General features: G+C 32.5%; 1 long non-coding RNA gene across 1 annotated transcript; it reads right to left on the bottom strand.

Annotated features, from left to right (window-relative positions):
- Positions 1 to 53: 53 nt before the first annotated feature.
- LOC123662947 lies at positions 54 to 14,921 on the bottom strand. The gene is made up of 2 exons (XR_006744579.1): positions 14,848 to 14,921; positions 54 to 692 (listed from the first exon to the last, which is right to left on the bottom strand). It is a non-coding gene; the product is annotated as an uncharacterized LOC123662947 (long non-coding RNA).
- Positions 14,922 to 20,544: the final 5,623 nt, after the last annotated feature.

The following is a 20,544-nucleotide window of genomic DNA, read 5'->3' as shown; positions in this document are numbered from 1 at the left end:
ACTCTTAAAATGTAAATTCATCTAATTCGAGGTTAAGTCAAAATATTAAAACATTTTTAAGAATCTAACCATTTATTACAGCCCAATTCAACAATACAATTCCATTAAAATTCTTACATTTTAACAACAGTTTAGATGCAATCGGAGTAATGACTGAGTCGTAAACTTGTTAAGCAATTATTAAGATAATACTATAAATAACTTAATAAGCTGCTTCAGTTTTAAGACTTTAAAAGCTCTGTCTATTACGTAAGGAGACATTGATGTTTCGTTGTTTTGGAATTATGAAAATTGTTGCTTTTGAACGGGTTATTTTTTTGTATTTTTGAAATAATAATAGAGAAAGAAACAATCAAAGTTGTGGTAATTGTGATGCAGAATGGTATTGTGTTGAAATGAATTTGATTGAAATAAGTTAATGTAAATCAATTTTGTACAAAAATAAAAATCTGAAATCCAATCATATTTTGAATAAGGAATTTTTGTAGATGTGTTTTCGATACTCTTTCAAACAAAAAATATTATATGATCTTGGTCTATAAATAGATACATATCCGAAATTTCTAGAAATTTCTAGGATGAACGAAATGCACTAGTGAATAATAATAAAATGATTCAGCCTGTAACATCGCACTACTTGCCAAGGGTCTCTTTCTTCGTGTAGAAGTGAGATCGGAGCTTAATCCACCACGCTGTGATAATAACAAAAACTTACGGTAATTAATATTGAAAAATAAAGGTTATTTTAAATGTTATCGCTGTTTTGAAGGTCCTTTGGTTATTTGTGATGTGTATAGTTATTTAAATTTTAGGTGTAATTCCGTGGGAAATTGTTTATTGCAATAACAATGTGATTTCAAAATGCATATGATGCAGTGAACAAGAGCAAAAATTTTATCTTAATTAATGTGTAATGTGTATTATATATTTTTAAAAGAAAATTGAAGTTTTGACCATTCCCCTAATACAAACATTTTTAACCAACTTAAACAACCATTTGACAAACACAAATTGACCTTGAAATATTTCTGTAATCGATACTAAATAGAAAACTGTATTATTTTATATCTAGACCGACTCAAAAGATTTTATTTAAACATAACATGGAAGTGTAACTCATATTAGACTGGCAATGGTACTTTATCTTACTGACTTTGTAAAGTAAAACAGACGCAAAATTAGTTTTTAAATACACGTATGTAAAACACGACTGTAAACACTCAACGCAACATTTATTTCTCACATCAAAACTATAGTTATTCATTCAAAATACACACTTTTAACTGCGTTGAATATGTTATCACACTAATCACTTATACGCCACTTATCGAGCAGCAACGCTAGCCGCACAATAATTAAACAATAAATGCTTCTTTACTTACAAATTATCGTATTTATAGGACAACAATCCCGCCAATACCTACATGACAAAGATGGCGACAAACCACTCAGAAAATTAGTATTAATTATTCGGAAAATGGTCATCTTTATGTTCCTCTGGTACTTCAACAAATAATAATCACATTAAGAACACTACAATCTACAATCTTTTAAAATTATTAGAAGCATAGAATGATAACAGTATGTATTGGATAACTACCCTACATAATTGTGTTTGCTCGCAAACGAAAAAAAAACCGACTTCAATTACATCGACAAGTAATACAACGTAGATCGACGAAAAAATAGTCAAGCAACTACGCGTTATCAAAGATTACTCAAAAAGTAGTTATCAGATCTCGATAAAATTTATATGTGACCACATGATAAACACCGGCTTTCGATTAAATTAAAAATTATCAAAATCGGTACACCCAGTAAAAAGTTATTACGGATTTTCGAGAGTTTCCCTCGATTCCTCTGGGATCCCATCATCAGATCCTGGTTTCCTTATCACGGTACCAAACTAGGGATATCCCCTTTCCAACAAAAAAAGAATTATCAAAATCGGTACATCCAGTAGAAAGTTATGCGGTATAATACAACGTAGGTCGACGAAAAAAGCGTCAAGTAAAAACGCATTATTAGATATAACTCGAAAAGTAGTTGTTAGATCTCAAATAAATTTAAATGGGACCAATTGGCACACACCACCTTTCGATTAAAACAAAATTTGTCGAAATCGGTCTACCCGGTCAAAAGTTCTGATGTAACATACATAAAAAAAAAAAAAAAAAAATACAGTCGAATTGAGAACCTCCTCCTTTTTTGGAAGTCGGTTAAAAACAGATAATAAAGATGGCCACTGACTAATCGTAAATTAATATTAACCATTCGGAAGATATACAAATCTATTACTACGACTACTTTGTACTGTTCCAATATTAATCGAATAAACAATAAGAGTAATATCAATACAAAATCCAATATTTTCATAATTGTTAGAATTACAAATGTAAATGCTAACACATACAAGAAAAACAGCTAATATATAAGTTAACTACGATATATTACATTCAATATTATTTATACTAAAGTGTTGATGCATACTTGGTATTCCACTAACATTGTCATTGTTTACTAGATGCCTGAATGTCTGATGATATTATTTACATACAACAATATTTTATAAGAAGCCGACAATTGTTTGATGATAATAATTTCAATACATAACAATATTCCTAAATACAAATTTGTTGAAATCAAACATCAATAATGAAGGACATATTAAAAGTAAAAAACTTTTTAAAAAACAAATTTCATTTAAATGCACTAAAACCTACTTATATTCAAAAATAACGTCATCACACAATTTATCTGATATTTAGATTAAATGAATTAGATTTGTATACTCGTATTTACTTACTTTTGAAGTTTTAAAAATTAAAATCAATTATTTCGCAAACTTGTTCATGTAATATTGAAATGTCGCGACACAAAGTTTTTTATCATATATAGTTACATACATACGCTTCAGCTTGTAATATCCCACTGCTGGACATAGGGGACCTCTTTCCCCGTGTAGGAGAAGGATCAGATTGGGTTGGCGGATATATTCCCTACTATAAGTAACGATCGCCATCAAGTGTACACGATAACAACCGGGACCGAAGGCTTAACGTGCTCTCCGAGGCATGGTGGGGAGACCCGCAAGGACTGCACAAACACCCAGACCACGGCCAACATCTGTATGTCCAATACAAATGTTTGACATATGCGGGGATCGAAGCCGCAACCGCCAGCGCAACAGCCACAAACCAGTGCTGTGACCGTTACGCCAACGCGTCGTCACATATAAATAAATGACATAATACAACACGCTTCATAATTAACAGTTTCCAGTAGGATAAGAACTCCATCGAGTGTTTAAACACAACGCAATCATAGACGCCGAAACCGTGAAAGGATTAGGTATACAAAAATTTGTCATGACGAACATCGAACCTGTTAACGCTGGCGTATAATACAGTAGCGTTCATCTCTGTACATAAGCGTCTTTAAAAAAATGTCCTAATAAAACTAATTATTCTAGTACAATTTATAAATAACTTGCTTTACTCTGCGCGCGTTGCTACGTTTTGTTTTGGTCATACCAACTAAGAGGCCTTTGTGGGCACAAAACTTTCATGAGGATCATGACATCAAATGCATAGTTTACGATTCTATAGAAGACTTATAGATAAACATTCATTTTACATATAGAGATAATCAGTTGATGTAAAAAAAGTACAGGTTTTAATAAATTTAAAGTTACAAAGAAACTTATTAAAATAAACAATAGCCTGTGAACAGCGGACGAACAGCCAAACAAGCTTATGACGAACGAAATGTTTTGACAAGCTTACTTCATTAAAACCATCTTAAGAACAAAATCCTAAACTTAAAAACAAAATAAGCACACACTTCCGTCTATACAATGTAAACTTAGAACAGTGTTTTGGTAAAAATGCTATTAGCAGTGTAGTAAAATATGTACATATAAATATATTTTAATAACATATTAAAAAATGTCCTTAATATTTCTGTGAATTGATTTAGAATAATATTAGATACTTCTTTGGAATTTTGTAAGATAATTCAGAAATTACAGATATATCCGCTCAGAGCATACAAAAATCACTCACTTCAGCGTATCGCAGTGCACCGCTGAACAAAGGCCTCCACAAGTTCGCGCCAAAAATGGCGTGAACTCATGTGTGTTGCCCATAGTCACTACGCTGGGCAGGGGGGGTTGGTGACCGCTTACATACAGAAATACTTATATAATATGAAATGTGAGGATACAAGTTCCAAAAATCTACGTGCATATCTGATTTATTGAAAAATTTAGTTTTATATTTTGTAACTGAAGCATATATCAATATAATTTAAACATGAGACTATTACGTAATGCATATAAATCGTTTACGTGATATGAAGTAGAGTATCCATCGTATGTCACTTCCCTATGACATTTTTACTCTATGCGAAGGATTCGATTTGACGATTAATCTTAGTCGGCTTAGGACCACCGTGAAAGTTTTCAAATGACGCGATAACCTCAGAGTACTATTACGATAGCGTATAAGGTCGCAGGATAAATGGTCACACAATATTAAACTAAATTAATAAATAATAGGACGAAAAATCAATATTTATTTTTATAATACATAGTTGTATTTATTTTTAAACAATAATTCTGTTTGCTCGCCAACAAAACAAAAACCGACTTCAATTACATCGACACCTATTACAACGTAGGTAGACGAAAATATTGTCAAGTAAATACGCATTATTATATTAGAGAAAAAAAAATACAGTTGAATTGAGAACCTTTTTATTTTTCAAAATCGGTTAAAAAATCGACTTCAATTTGCATTGGCAAGTGTAGTGTAATAACTACTTCTAATACTATTCGCCAGATATAAATTATAAATATAATATAAATATCTTATACTTAACGTATGTTAAGTATAAGATATTTATATTAGACACACGGTCGTCTGTTCCTAAGGTAAGCAACTTAATGCTTGTGTTAGGTAACAGCCGGCTGATATAGCTAAATACTTTTTATTATAACTATACATAGAAATATAACATATATAAATACAAATATTACACCCAGACTTAGGTGGGAATCGAACCTGCAATCCGCGGAGCAGAAGGCAGGGCCACTACAAACTGCGCCAACGACCTAGTCAAGATCAAGATCTCGCACAAATTTAAATGGGACTGCACTTTTTTTATATAGGTACAACTAGGTCTGCAAACAAGCGTACGGCTCACCTGGTGGTATTCGATTACCATAGCTTATAGACGCCTGCAACATCAAAAGCATTGCAAGCGCGTTGCTAACCCTATCTCTAATTCCCCCAGGAGCTCTGGTCACCTTACTCACCAACAGGACTGCACAACACTGCTTGAAAACAGTATTATTTAGCTGTGATCTTCTGTAGATCGAGACCCCAGTCGGGCTGCTCCATATTTTGAGCAGGAAATTTCCTGCTGTGCCCTACTTCAGTTAACTACAAGCACCAGCTATCGAATAAAAACGAATTCTCAAAATCGCAAATAGTTATGAGGTTATATATATGTATTTAAAAAATACCTTCTCCTTTTTCCAAAATGGTCAAAAGTTACTGTTATATAATCGAGTTTTAAATTTTACAATATTATACATATGTATATGTTTTAAGAATTCACATCTTAAGAACTTGATATTTACGTAGTTGCCACATATGAAAACGGTGAAAATAACAAATTCAAATTTAAATACAAGCCTACCCATACTACGAGTATATCCAACGAGGTAACGCGCAATATTATAATTTCTTAAATTACATGATTACATATATTCGGAAACAAAAAAAATATATGTAATAAATAATTCTAATGGTACTTGTTAAACGCCGTAGCAAAGTTATATAAATTTCATATATTTATCAATTTAATCAAATCAAATCAAGAATAGCTTGCGAGCTTTGCGAATCGTCATTTTACTAATTATAATTTTAAAGTGATTATTATTATTTTTAAAGTAAAGCTACCACCGATTCGGAATATAGATTCTAAAGAGAAGAATCGGTAAGAAACTCCGCAGTTACTCTTTTGAAATTATATTTTATATATTAAATAATATAACAAAAATAGTCATTAAAATAGGGGTTATACACGAGTGAATTTAATTTTTATCTTTTCGAACAAAGTTCTCATGTAAGAGTCAAAACTTTGTAAATGTTTCTCTTATATAACTTGACACTTTTCTTGATATTCGTACAAGAAAATATTCTTTGGGTCCACCAAAAAACTGCTAAAAGAAAAATATTACGAGCAATTTAAAAGTTCCTTTAAGAGTCCTTTCATTCCAGGCAAACAAACCGTATAGTTACAAAATAAAAACAAAAAACGGTAGCATCACTCAGCCTACAGTATCACAATGCCCAAACATTCTGGGAACGATGCCGAGGATTTTTATGGAGTGATCTAAGGGTCAACGCACCAAGGATTCGGGCACACGAAACACGTGAGACCAACACTTGTCTTTTTATGATAGTCTTATCAAAAAAAGTATGGTGTAAGAACAAATCGCCTTAGCCCTTAATGGGCTCTTTTGATAAATAGCTGACTATGCGTCCGTTTAGAGCTTGAATAGGGTTGTGAATTGGTTTTAAACTAGCTTAAATTTTATGTATCTGTTCTCAGAAAAGGGTTATAAAGGGTTTGCTTATATTAAAAAGCTAGGAGAAATAATGTAGTGCCTCTGTCGACTATCTTGAGTTTTTCCTCGTTTGATCGTCTAATGGGAAACACAAGGCTTGTAAATAATATAGTATTAGCAATTAAAACTTATCAGAAACTAGCTGTGCCCGCGACTTCTTTTGCGTGGAGTTTAACAAAAAAGCTATTGTTCAGTTCGTAGAGTTGTAAAATAAATAAATTTATAAAGTAAAAGTAGCCTAAGCTACTCCTCACTACATCAGCTATCTGCCAGTGAAAGTCCCGTCAAAATCGATCCAGCCGTTTAAGAATATTAGCCGGAACAAACAGACAGACAGACACAAAAATTGTAAAAAATGTCATTTGTGTATATGTACCGTGTATACATCCATGTGCATTTAGTAAAAAACGGTTATTTTAATATTACAAACCGACACTCCAATTTCATTTATTTGTATAGATTATATGAAACAGCCAATTAACGTCCCACTTTTGAGCAAAACTTCTCTCCCCTGTAGGAATAAGTCTAGAGCTTAATTCCACAGTAATTTTTATTGGTTTAAACAAACAAGCTTACGCTCTACCTGACGGTAAGCCGTTACCGTAGCGTATAGACGCCTGCAACACCAGAAGCATCGCAAGCGTGTTACTGCTCTAGGAGCTCTGGTCACCTTACTCACCATATGAACACAGTACTGCTTGAAAGCAAAATGATTTGCTGCGTGGTTACGGCATTAAGAATATAGCCACCCCCTCTCTTCCCGTGGGTGTCGTAAGAGGCGACTAAGGGATAACACAGTTCCACTACCACCTTGGAACTTAAAAAGCCGACCGATGGTGGGATAACCATCCAACTGCTGGCTTTGAAATACACGGGTCGAAGAGGGGTAGCAGCGTCTTCGGTGCGACAAAGACAGCCCTGCAGTCACTAACCCGCCTGCCCAGCGTGGTGACTATGGGCAAAACACATGAGTTCACTCCATTTTTGGTGCCAACTTGTGGAGGCCTATATCCAGTAGTGGACTGTAATAGGCTGAAATAATGATGATGACTGCTTGAAAGCAGTTTTATTTAGCTGTGATCTTCCGTAAAGTCGAAGTAGTTCTCAAGTCGAGACACTCGATATTTTGAGCAGGATATTCGTTGCTGCGCCTTTCCTCAATTAGAGGGTCGTGATCTTCTATAAGAAACTTCTTTACGTTGTCATTAAAGGAAAAAAAAAATATCTAAGAGGGTACCATTTACATTAAATCCTACAATAAATCAAACGCACCTTTCAACCCAATATACATAACACTATTGAATAAATTAATATAATCATATGATGTAACTTACATAAGTCTTTGACTTTGAATATAATTATATAACTGATAAGCCAATCACTATCAAAAGGTGTACGACATTACACAAGGGCCTGGGTCACTGAACTATACAATCAAGGGATTGATCTAATAAGTTAATAAACCTATAAAATATGATAAAACTGAATCCCCAATTATATATTGTAGTGTTTTGTGTATAATATATAATTAATTTTATGATAATTGAATTTAATGAATACGCTTTAGCTTGTCGCAATCCATTGCTTGATATGGTCCTCCCATCCACATAGAACCTCCGTAGGCGCGATTTCCAATTCAGGACACGTCTTTTCTAACCTCCATTGGTGCTACAACATATCCAATCAATTGCCACTTCAACTTGCTGATTCACCGGCTATTTTCTTCTGTCGAGCGAAAAATCTCATTACCGAGTTAACTTTTGAGAAAATATAGCCCTTTTATTAGCATGGTAAGTGACAAATAATACCTAATAATGGGTATTGTTTATACCTACATAATAAACATTTAAGTGGATACTTAAATCACGTAAACCTTTTTTCGTTTGTTATTTACCACACGATTAACTTATAAATACTGAACACACAACATATATACGCATACTGAAAAGATTTCAAATGTGTCTTCATTACACATTGTAGGGGTTGATTATACTGCGCATATTGTTGAATTTAAATCGATTCAAAAATAACTTTCTTTAAATAGGCTTCAAAAACACCTTCGAATCATCATTTGCAAATTTAAATTTTAATTGTGATGAAAAGTGAAATTACCACCGATTTGGAATTTAGATTCTGCAGAATCAGAAAGAAACTTCGCAGGTATTCTTTTAAATACTTACATAAGTTTTTGTTCGTAACGTTCGTGTTGTTTGAAATGTTCTTCTTTTAAATTTTATGTAGGTATGTATATACCGACTTTAAAAATGCAGGCAGTTCACAATTCGATTTTTTTTTTAATTATTAGATACCTCAGAACTAATGAAGTAGAAATAAACACCGAGACCCTAACTGAACAATAATAGGGAAGGAATTTTTTATACGCATGATTTTGATATCAAAATCAATTTCCTGAAGACCTATAATAACCAGGTTTTTTTTGTATATTATAACTAGCTGTACTGTGTGGCTACGGTGTACTGTGTGGCTACGGTACTAAAGAATTTAGCCACCCCCTCTCTTCCCGTGGGTGTCGTAAGAGGCGACTAAGGGATAACGCAGTTCCGCTACCACCTTGGAACTTAAAAAGCCGACCGGTGGCGGGATAACCATCGAACTGCTGGCTTTGAAATACACAGGCCAAAGACGGGCAGCAGCGTCTTCGGTGCGACAAAGCCAGTACTGCGGTCACCAACCCGCCTGCCCAGCGTGGTGACTATGGGCAAAACACGTGAGTTCACGTTATTTTTGGCGTAAACTTATGGAGGCCTATGTCCAGCAGTGGACTGTATAGGCTGTAATGATGATAACTAGCTGACCCCGCAAACGTTGTTTTGTCATATATTTTATTAACCTTCTCAACCCCCCCCCCCCCATCCATCCCTTATAACTTAGGGGTATGAAAAGTAGATGTTGTTCGATTCTCAGACCTACCCGATATGCACACAAAATTTCATGAAAATCAGTCAAGCCGTTTCGGAGAAGTTTAACTACAAACATCGCGACACGAGAATTTTATATATTAGATTTGTTTGTAATTACGCAACGAATAGTTACAAGTTTATTAATTATATTCTAATCCGAAAGGTATTAGAGTGTCAGTCACCTCGTTATCAATAATCGGCACTTGAGCGGCCCTGGAATGGGCACCTGTCTAAGGCAAATGCCCTTTAGTGAAAAATATGTCTAGGAGCAAAGAAATATTACCAAAGATTCTTTGTTTTTACGTAACTTGAAATGTTTGTATGTATGATCCAAAATGTGTAAATTTGTTTTTTTTTTGCGTCGGCGACATCCGATAGAGTAAGAACACAAAAAGACACTCAAGTAATTCGGTAACATCCCAGCTATTTATGAATAGATTGATAATTGGTTCAGTGGTGAAAGCTCGTGTCTAATGCGCCGCGATTTAGGACACGATTCCCGCACACGACAATTGTTGCTGTAATTGGCAACATACCACATAAACGGTTGTCCAAATCTGGACATGTGTATTGTATGAAAACTGAAGTAGACAAAACCAATTAGAGGCTATTTCTCCATATGACGTCATCGATAGTGACAGTAAAATTATTTTGCAAAAGTTTAGGTCATTATTTCATTCAATATATCTCTAATTATCTCTATTATAACTACTACATTTGACGAAAAATGAAATATGAAAAATTAACCTTATACCTAATTCGTAATCCATTGAAGTTTAATCACGAGTTTTTTCACTGGTTACTACAAACCATTAAGCAGAAGTTACCAGTAAATGGAAAAAAAAACAACATTGATGACCTAATACTTTTTACATGTTGTTTAAAATCAAGTTCAATAATAAAATAATTAATTTCCGAAAACATACGCAATAGGTCAGGTGTTCTCGTTGTAATTATTCAAAATACCATAACCAAAGGTGTTCACTTGTAATGCTGTTGTTGACCTTTTCCTATAAACCTTGAAACTTGTACCCAATTGAACGATACATAAATTCATTTATCACCAGCCTTCCAAAACTTTTAACGTATCACACTTTTTCTCCCCATTCGTCTCTTATACTGAAAAGATAAGCACTTCAGGATTTTATTATTTTTATAATCCAGTCTATACTCAAAATATAAATAGAAGTCCCGTGACCATGGTTGCTGTAAAGTATCCGAAACGTCGGGAATCAAAAGTTAACAATAAACCGCGATAACATCCGAAAAAAGTTGTTTCATTAAATGAGTAAAATTCGCGTAAACATTAGAAAACAATAAATAGAAGTAATAATTTACTCTCATAATTTTTCCCTAAGCCAAAAGAAGTATAACTTCAATAATCTTAGTGTAATTTCAATTCTAGTAGCATTGTGGAGAAGCTAGGAGACTGAATTTCGCTTAGGTCACGAAGATATACGATTACATCGTTTTAGTCAAGACGTTGTATTTTCTAAATTAATTACTAAATACACGTGCATTACACAGTTAGAAAACCTAATTTTCAGGTTAACAAGATTGACTAAAAAAAAATAAACCTCCTCCTATTTTTGAAGTCGGTTAAAAATGTATGAGAAGTTGAAGATGTATTTGAAGAAGGTATTTTGTAATTGTTTTCTAACAATATTACATTAACTGAGGTAGGGCACAGTGTTGGTGAGTAAGGTGACTAGAGCTCCTGGGGGGATTGGGGATTGGGTCGGTAACGCGCTTGCGATGCTTCTGGTGTTGCAGGCGTCTATAAGCTACGGTAATCGCTTACCATCAGGTGAGCCGTACGCTTGTTTGCCGACCTAGTGACATAAAATAAACTACGTGGTTTTTACAGAAGGTTTTTGACACTAATAGATGCAACTATAAGTGAACCAAATTTCATACTCTTCCGTCCGCGAAATTTACGTAAAAAAGGGTACAAAGCTTTTGCTTCACGTATTAATATATAGATTTATTTGTTATTTTTACAAACGTCAAAAAATGTTACGTTATTAAACACGAAAGTAACAAAGACGACAAAAAATAATTTTCTCGAAAAAAACTGCATTGGAATGGTTTATTTTTTATTTATATTTAATGTATTAAAGTATAAGTAATAATTAAATAAATATTTTAAAAATGCATAATACCATCGATTAATGATAATACCACCTATCTATTCTATACCTTTTTATGTTTAACTCAAGCACCAAACCTTAGAATATATTTATGTATTTATGTTAATGATTGCGATAACACCGATAAACATCATTATCAATTACAACCATGAATTACAACTTTGTTATTGACGATTGCGTTTTAAAACATAATAAATAATTAAATTTCCAAAATTCACCTGTAGACAAGGTGTACCCAGTGTCACTGACCGCGTTACATCAGATATTATAAGTAAGCCTTGGAAGCTACACGTGATTTGTATTTACAAATATTTTTGTTATTATATTAAGGGTTAAGGATAAAATATTTAATGCTATAAAGGTTGAGTTTGTATAATTTAAAAAAAAATCTTTTGGGCGAACAAAAATTTTTATTGGTGAAGGCGATGCGGATAAAACGTGATGTGCTGTCTAAATATGTTACAAAATTAAGAAGCATATACTTATATATACGTTTATCCATATCCATATACGTATATCCATATCCATATATCTAGTTTTGTCTGTCTGTCTGTTTGTTCCGGCTAATCTCTGAAACGGCTCGACCGATTCTGACGGGACTTTCGCAGGCAGATTTTTCTTAAATTCCACGCGGACGAAGTCGCGGGCACAGATCACCATATTATATAATATAACAATATATTATTATAATTAAGTAGATAAATAAGGTAATTCTGTGTCAGGTATTAGTTTATTACAATTTAAAAACAAACAATGAGTAATAAATATATCTATAATATAAGCTAATTATAATTAATTATTACATTTAAATAACTTTTGTACTCGATTACAATCGGGTCATTCACACTTGAAATCAGGTGAAAAATTCAAGGGCAATGGTATAGATTTCATAATATCAATTAATTTTATTAACACCGGAATATTCGCATAACTTCACCTGTATTATTAAACAAACAACCTTCTAATTTTTTTTTAATTATTATTATTATTAATACAGATCTCTAACTGAACGTTTTAAAATATTGAAAAAACAAGTCTGGAAGGTAATTACTTCCAGCAGATTAAATTAATCCTATCAGTTATTTATCTACGAGATGAAAAATATCGGCAACTTATGAAATAAACTATAAATTAAAAAGTGATAATCAATATTACTAAACAATATGTAGTCTTACTAATATTATCAATGCGAGATTGTAAGGATCTATTGATGTATGAAACTCTTTCAAGAAAAAACAACTGGATGAAAAGCAACAAAACTTAGTGCTTAGATTTCGTGAGAATCAGAACAAATGGACTACTTTTGTGTCAATATTCTCACGAAATCGGTAATTACTCGGCTAAAACCGCAAGACGTAGCCAGTCAATAATAACTCTATTGACCAATTCTAAATGATGCAGCTGCATAAAAACAAAAGACAATTACCAAAAATAGACCCATTCAAATCTAACCATAGATAAAAAAAAATCTAATGTAATCAGGCGGCCTAATGAGTGCATATTGTTTTTGACAGTCCGTTGACCCCGGACCACGTGTTCACACACGTGCAAAGCTTCCTTTGTCCAGCTTTGTGCTTTTTAATATCCTTTTTCTAAGCTCTAAATTTCGTGAGGAGGGCAAGGCAGATAATAGAAAGGTAGGAAGAATGGAGTCGCTGTAATATTTTGTTTTTCGTGTAATATTTTACAATTTCGTGGCATATTTTGACTAAAGGGTTTTTTATTATTATTTAAAGCTCAAAAAAGTTTTGTATAGTCCATAAAATATTTTAAGATTTTTTAAAAATCTGACTAACGCAAAATTGGTTTTTATCGTGAGTATTTTAAGTGTACAGCGTTAAATTCTACTTTGCATAATATTGCTTCAGTAACCAAAGAATGAAATCAGACCTAACAATACATTTATATTAAAGTTCAATCGTATATACAAACGCGAAATTTACTACAATTTAAAAAGGTAAATATTGTTAATAAAAAAAAAACTGTATTAATAAAATTTTCCCGAATATTTTTCTCATTTCCGACTCCACGACGTTTTTTATCCGTACCCTAAATCGTGAGACCCTCTTGTAAGACTGCACTTGTTACTGAACAATACCTAACCCTCTGATTTAGGCCTATTCAACTTTGTCACGCTCGACTATATACATGTATATAATGTGTCCGTTATTGTTAACTATCGTAGTTGATCTGAAGGAATGTTCTTTTGTATTCTTTTTTTAAAGAGGTTTTATGTGTGTCTTGGACAGATTATAATTAATTTTTCAATTGTTATATGTTAAATGTCATGGAGTAAAAGAGTTCTTATATGTGACTTTTTTATTATGTACAGTTATTTTAGTAACACTTCTTCACGTACGCTTGACTTGGAAAGTAAGCTGGTGAATGCGTGACGAGAGCGAATTATGAATATTACGAACAGTGTGATCGGACGAAGCGTACGGAAGTTGAGAGAGAGATATATGAGTTAGTGAAGATAGAAAGAGAGAGAGTTACCTTTCGTAAGTTCAGTCGTGTGGTCTAAAGCACACTTGTTTTTTTATGTGTTAAGTTTGGTAGGACAGATAAATAATTATTTCTCAATTGTTATGTATCACATATCGTATACACAAGAGTCCGTACATCTAGTTTTATATAGCATGAATTACATATGACTAGTAAGTCAAATGTAATTGACGCTATGTATATTATAGATACGAAAATTAATAGAAAATTAAATAACTGACTTCCCACAAATTTAGTGTATGTGTGTCATAGATTTTCATTCACCGTTTTTTTTTTTCAAACTTCAAACTTTTTTCTGTTTTAACAAACAGTCAAGACATGCAACGAACCGTGTTGTTTTAATATATAACAATACGAGCGTATTGTCTGTCTGTCTTAGTTTATCTGTCTGTTGACCGAAGACACTAATTTGTGTGTGTAAGTGACATTCAAAACTAAATCACGACACGCTTATTACATTAAATGAATAATTTTCTTGTGCTTATTTAGTAATGGCAACAAAATCAATGGTAAAATTGATATTAATTTTATTAAACTTTATAATATGTTAATTTTCAACGATTATTTTGTGACGATTTATTTGTACTGTGCTAATTATTAGTTACATGCAGGTAATAAAGTTAAAAATATTTACCACACCATCCACACCTGCACTATCGTCACTCTCCAAGGTGACTCTGTCCACGGCCCACGCGTCGCCATTGTGATAACAAATGACGTTACGACGTATACCATTCTCCTCGTATTACAGTTATTAAACCATATACCTATACTTCATTCTTTATTCATGAAATCTCGGTTAAAAATCTTAATTACACTGAGTGTTGAGAAATATTGATTCTCACTCAGAAAAATTATTAAAACCAAAATCTGTTGGACATATATGCCTCCACAAATTCGCGCCAAAAAATGGCATGAACTCATGTATGTTGCCCATAGTCACTACGCTGGGCAGACGGTTGCTGACCGCAGGGCTGGCTTTGTCGCGCCGTAGACACTGCTCCCCGTCTTCGGCCTGTGTATTTCGGCATTATACGGCATTTTTATTTTATGTCAGCAGTTTGATGGTTATCCCGCCATCGATCGGCTTTATAAGTTCCAAGGTGGTATTGGAACTGTGTTATTCCTTAGTCGCATCATACGACACCCTCGGGAAGAAAAGGGGTTGCTATATTCTTTATGGCCGTAGCCACAAGCTTAAAAACTTACTTAAAACCAAGAAAATATATCTAATTCATCTTATGCTGCTTTCTAGTTGCGAAATTGGAAAATAAAACTATTATTTCCAAGTAATAATTATTTAAAAGCTATATATTACGAAAAGACAGTTGATTATACTTTATTGATTTTACTGCTTAATTTTACCCTATTACCGTAATACTACGCATTTTACCCTCAAATAACGAGAATTGTAGCTTCTTAAAGGACCTGCAACCTTATTCTTATTACCAGAAGACATAATTTCGAATGGTATAAAAGTTTGTTTGTATTAGCTTTAATGCAATTGCACTTTCAATGATTATTTATTTTGTTTAACGAATTTTATGGTGAGCGCACATTGTTTTACTGGCTTTCACTTTAATTGATGATAGGCGATTAGTTCTATGAAATCAAGAGACTTTATTGAAGACCATTAATCAAATAATTGATTTAATTAATTAATGGTCTTCATTAATTCTTCTTCATTGACGACGAGTTGGCGCAACGGTCACAGCACTGGTTTATGGCTGTTGCGCTGGCGTTTGCGGGTTCGATCCCGCACATGACAAACATTTGTATTGGTCATATAGATGTTTGCTGTGGTCTGGGTGTTTGTGCAGTCCTTTTGGGTCTCCCCACCGTGCCTCGGAGAGCACGTTAAGCCGTCGGTCCCGGTTGTAATCGTGTACACCTAATGGCGATCGTTACTCATAGTAGGGAATATTGCCACCAACCTGCATTGGAGCAGCGTTGTGAATTAAGCTCTAAATCTAAATCTTCTCTTACATGGGGAAAGAGGCCTATAGGCCCTAGGCCCAGCTGTGGGATATCACAGGCTGAAGCGTAATTCATTACTATTAATTACCGTCAATTGAAGCCGACCGAGGCGGGAATAAATAAATGAATATTACAAAATGTAAAAAATGTATTACTTACTTAACACTTTTGCTGTCACTGTTAATTCACTAAAACGGTAAATACATTGTGATCACTTCAAATAAGTTGTTAGTAGTAAGTTATACCTACTGCTATAGTTTTTTTTAAGACGTTTGTTTACATTTTTAACAAGAATTGATAATTATTTAATTACATTTTTTTTAATGTCGTACATATTCTTGCTTCTTCAGACTTTTTTGCTGTTTTTCCATACTTACGTAATTAACCAAATAATAAAACGGCCTTGTGCGAGTCGAACTCGCGCACGAAGAGTTCCATACTATTGACTAGGTGAAATATTATATAGACAAAAAAAATTTGTTTAGACATTTTTTAATTTTTATATTTAATATTAAAGTTAATATATAATTACATATTTTTTGAATATTTCAAGTGCTTCTACTTATTACCATTTATTGATATCAAGCAAATATAGGCAAAAAATGGCTTTTGTTGTGTGGGAGCCCCCCTTAAATATTTATTTTATTTTGTTTTTAGTATTTGTGGTTATAGCGGCAACAGAAATACATAATTTGTGAAAAATTCAATTGTCTAGCTATCGCGGTTCTTGAGATACAGCCTGGTGACAGACAGAAGGACGGACGGACGAACGGACAGACAGCAAAGTCTTAGTAATAGGGTCCCGTTTTTATCCCTTGAGTACGGAACCCTAAAAAACTCAAGAGTAACAATAATTTCTTTTTTACTTTACAACCGTCTGTTTTGTTTTTTTATTTTTATTTTCCTATATTACAACAATCACATTAATGATTCATGATAAAAAAAAAATCTTTGGATTTAAATCGCATTTTTGGCTCACTCTAAATTATTATCGCTGTAATACTACGAAATTGTGCTAAATCACGCTACAGCTTTATCTACACTTCATTAACTACGGTTTTAAAACAAGCTATTTGACTTCTAATTAACCACTATGGCATAAAGGCATCCTTTGTTTAGGTATGTTTAGGTATGTTAAAGTTCCGTTTACTATTATTATACTAATTGTTAAGTATACGTTATCTCTATTTGTAACATGTGTTTAAATTTAAACGGCTTGTAAGTAAAACGAAACGTTTCTTAAATATAGGATGCGTTGGCGCAGTGGTTACAGCATTTGACAGTTGCGCTGGTTAGTTTCCATTCGCGTTCGTAACGAATTCTTATATGTGCCATAATGTTCATGTTATGTATTTTTAGATCTTGAAACAGGATTTTTATCATACTGAAACCGTTTACTGTGAGACGTTATACAATTTTTGTTATCTGTATATATTTAGTTATTAAGTTCTGAATTGTAAATATCTATGTAAACAAAGTGCGTGACACTTCATTTAAGTTATTAGTTTATTTTGTAATTGTTCTTTGATGGATATTTGATCTGCGAATTGGTTGCTATGGAGCTGTTTTTTCATATTAAAACGATTGTGAGAATTATATTGTAACTGTAAATATTTAAATAATAGTTATTATAAAGAACTGGTAAAGCAATAGCTTTAAATGTTGTTTCTCTTTTCAGGTTAGTTTGTAAATAATTTAATAATAAATAATATTTTGTAAATTAGTTTATATGGTAAAATAAAAAACTTCTCTTTTCAGAGCAACACAATTATTTGTTTTACTGTTCGTAATATACAAAAATAAAATAAAATAAAACATTATAAAACAACATTTCTACAGCTTGTTACCAGAAAAGATGGAAAAATTAAAATTCGAATTCATAGTCAAAGCCAGTGAAGATACGAAAACAAATATTATTTGTGTAACTAGAATCACGGATTTAGATGGCCGGACTTTTGTGATCCCAGATAAGTTACAACCTGTAAAATTACATGATGGAATAGTACATACTCAAATATTTCAGAAAGTAAAGTCCACATTACAAAAACGGCATGAGAAACGACAGGTATGGATATCCATGAATCCGGAGATGAAAGCGGCTTATTGTGATGAAGATGGAAATAAACAATTTATGGGATACATACTGGAGGAACAAACAATACCACAAACTACAACAGGGTTTTCAGAAGAATCTCTAGCAAAAATCATAGAAAACTTCGCTGAAATGAAGAAAGATTTAGTAAAACCCTTTAATATGGGGAAAGTGGTAGAAAAATTTGTAATAGAAAAATTTAATAGCAAGATTACCAATGTGTCGCAGTGGATGACTACCTTTGAATCGGAATGTACCCGTATAGGAATAGAAAAAGATATCAAAAAAATTGAAATTTTTAGGTTATTTTTAGAAGATTCTTGTTTAGACTGGTATAGTTCCATGCTTATAAAGCATACAATAAATTCAGAATGGGCAATGTGGAAAAAGAAATTTTGTGAAACATATGCGGATAAAGGTTGGTCGCCGATCAGGTATGCAATGCTATTTAAATACAGAGAAGGCTCATTACTGGAGTATGCATTAAAGAAAGAGAGACTACTATTAGAAATAAATAAGTCCATAAATAAACTCACTATAATTGATCTGATTGCCACCGGATTACCGAACTTTATTGCAGATATGATTGATAGGAATAGTTTAAAGGAAACTGAAGACTTATTTAATAACTTAAGAAGCTTAGAGCATATGGTACAAAAAAAAGTATTTCATAAAAAAATAGAAACTTCGAAAAATAAAACTATAGAGAAAAATGTGAAGCCCTTGGTTAGCCCATGTAAAATTTGTGAAAAAGAGAATAAAGGTATACGTTACCATCCTGAATCCCTATGTTGGTTCAAAAATAAAAATAACGATAATCCAAAACAAGCTCAAATAAGGAGTGTTAACAATTCTGAATTAGAGGTAGAATTAAATGAAATCGATCAAAAAAACTAATAGTGCCGCCATTAATAAAAATTAAATTACTAATTAATGACACTGTAGAAACATTAGGAATATATGATTCAGGATCTAATGTGTCTTTAATTAATTCAAGGTTATTATCTTTGAAAAAAATAAATACTTATGATAAAAATGCAGGTTTAAAAACTATTAATGGCGTAAAAAAATCAATAGGAATGGTAAATCTAAAAATTAAAATTTTTGAAATAGAAAAACATGTTAATGTTTTTGTTATAGATGAAAACAACTTCGACTATGATTTTCTTGTTGGGTTAGACTGTATACAACAATATCATTTAACTCAAAATGAGAATTTATGTATAACTCAAAATGCTATCAGCAATAATAATAAAGACTACATAAAAGATAAAGAAAAGCAACCTAATAGCACTAAAGAAATTCCTGGCAGTTCAGGTAGTGCTATAGAGAATAAAGAAGGTAAATCTTATGAAAAAAAATATGAAAAAGAAACTATAAATAATGAGTATAAAATAAACTTTAATGAAAATATAATAGTCGATAATTTTGATATTTCATTAAATAATTTAGACAATAAAAAAAAATATGAAATTGATAAATTGATACGCAAATATAATTCAGTATTTGCTAAAGACAAATATGATATAGGTACTGTAAAAGGCTATGAAGCCCATATTGATTTGTTAATAGATAAATACTGTAGTAAAAGATCGTATAGATGTTCTGTTGAGGATATGAAAGAAATTGAACATCAAATATCAAAACTGCTAAAACATAATTTAATTGAGGAGTCATATAGCCCTTTTGCCGCTCCGGTAACACTAGCATTTAAAAAAGAAGAAGGAAGGAGATCGAGGCTTTGTATAGATTTTCGCGAATTAAATAAAATTATAGTTCCCCAATCGCAACCATTTCCGCTAATCGAGGATCTAATGGTTAAAACAAGGAAATGTAAATTTTTTTCAACATTCGATATAAACTCAGCGTTCTGGTCAATACCTCTTAAAATTGAAGATAGACATAAAACTGCATTTGTTACTCAAGAGGCACACTTCCAATGGACTTGCTTACCTTTTGGTTTAAAAACTGCTCCCGCTATTTTTCAAAGAATATTAAGTAGCATTATAAGAAAATATAATCTGTCAAATTTTACTGTTAATTACATTGATGATATTTTAGTATTTTCTGAAACATTCGAAAAACACATTGAGCACATATCTTTGTTATTGGAAGCAATTTTAAAAGAAGGTTTTAAATTAAAATTCACGAAATGTAATTTTGCACAGGACTCTGTAAAATATCTAGGACACATAATAAAAAACAATACTGTCACTCCATTAAAAGATAATTTGATTGCTATAAAAGAATTTCCAACTCCAA

This window comes from Melitaea cinxia, chromosome 19 (assembly GCF_905220565.1).
Source record: "Melitaea cinxia chromosome 19, ilMelCinx1.1, whole genome shotgun sequence".
Classification (NCBI taxonomy): domain Eukaryota; kingdom Metazoa; phylum Arthropoda; class Insecta; order Lepidoptera; family Nymphalidae; genus Melitaea; species Melitaea cinxia.
The sequence above is the reverse complement of the archived record's forward strand: the minus strand, read 5'-3'. Positions and strand labels throughout refer to the sequence as shown.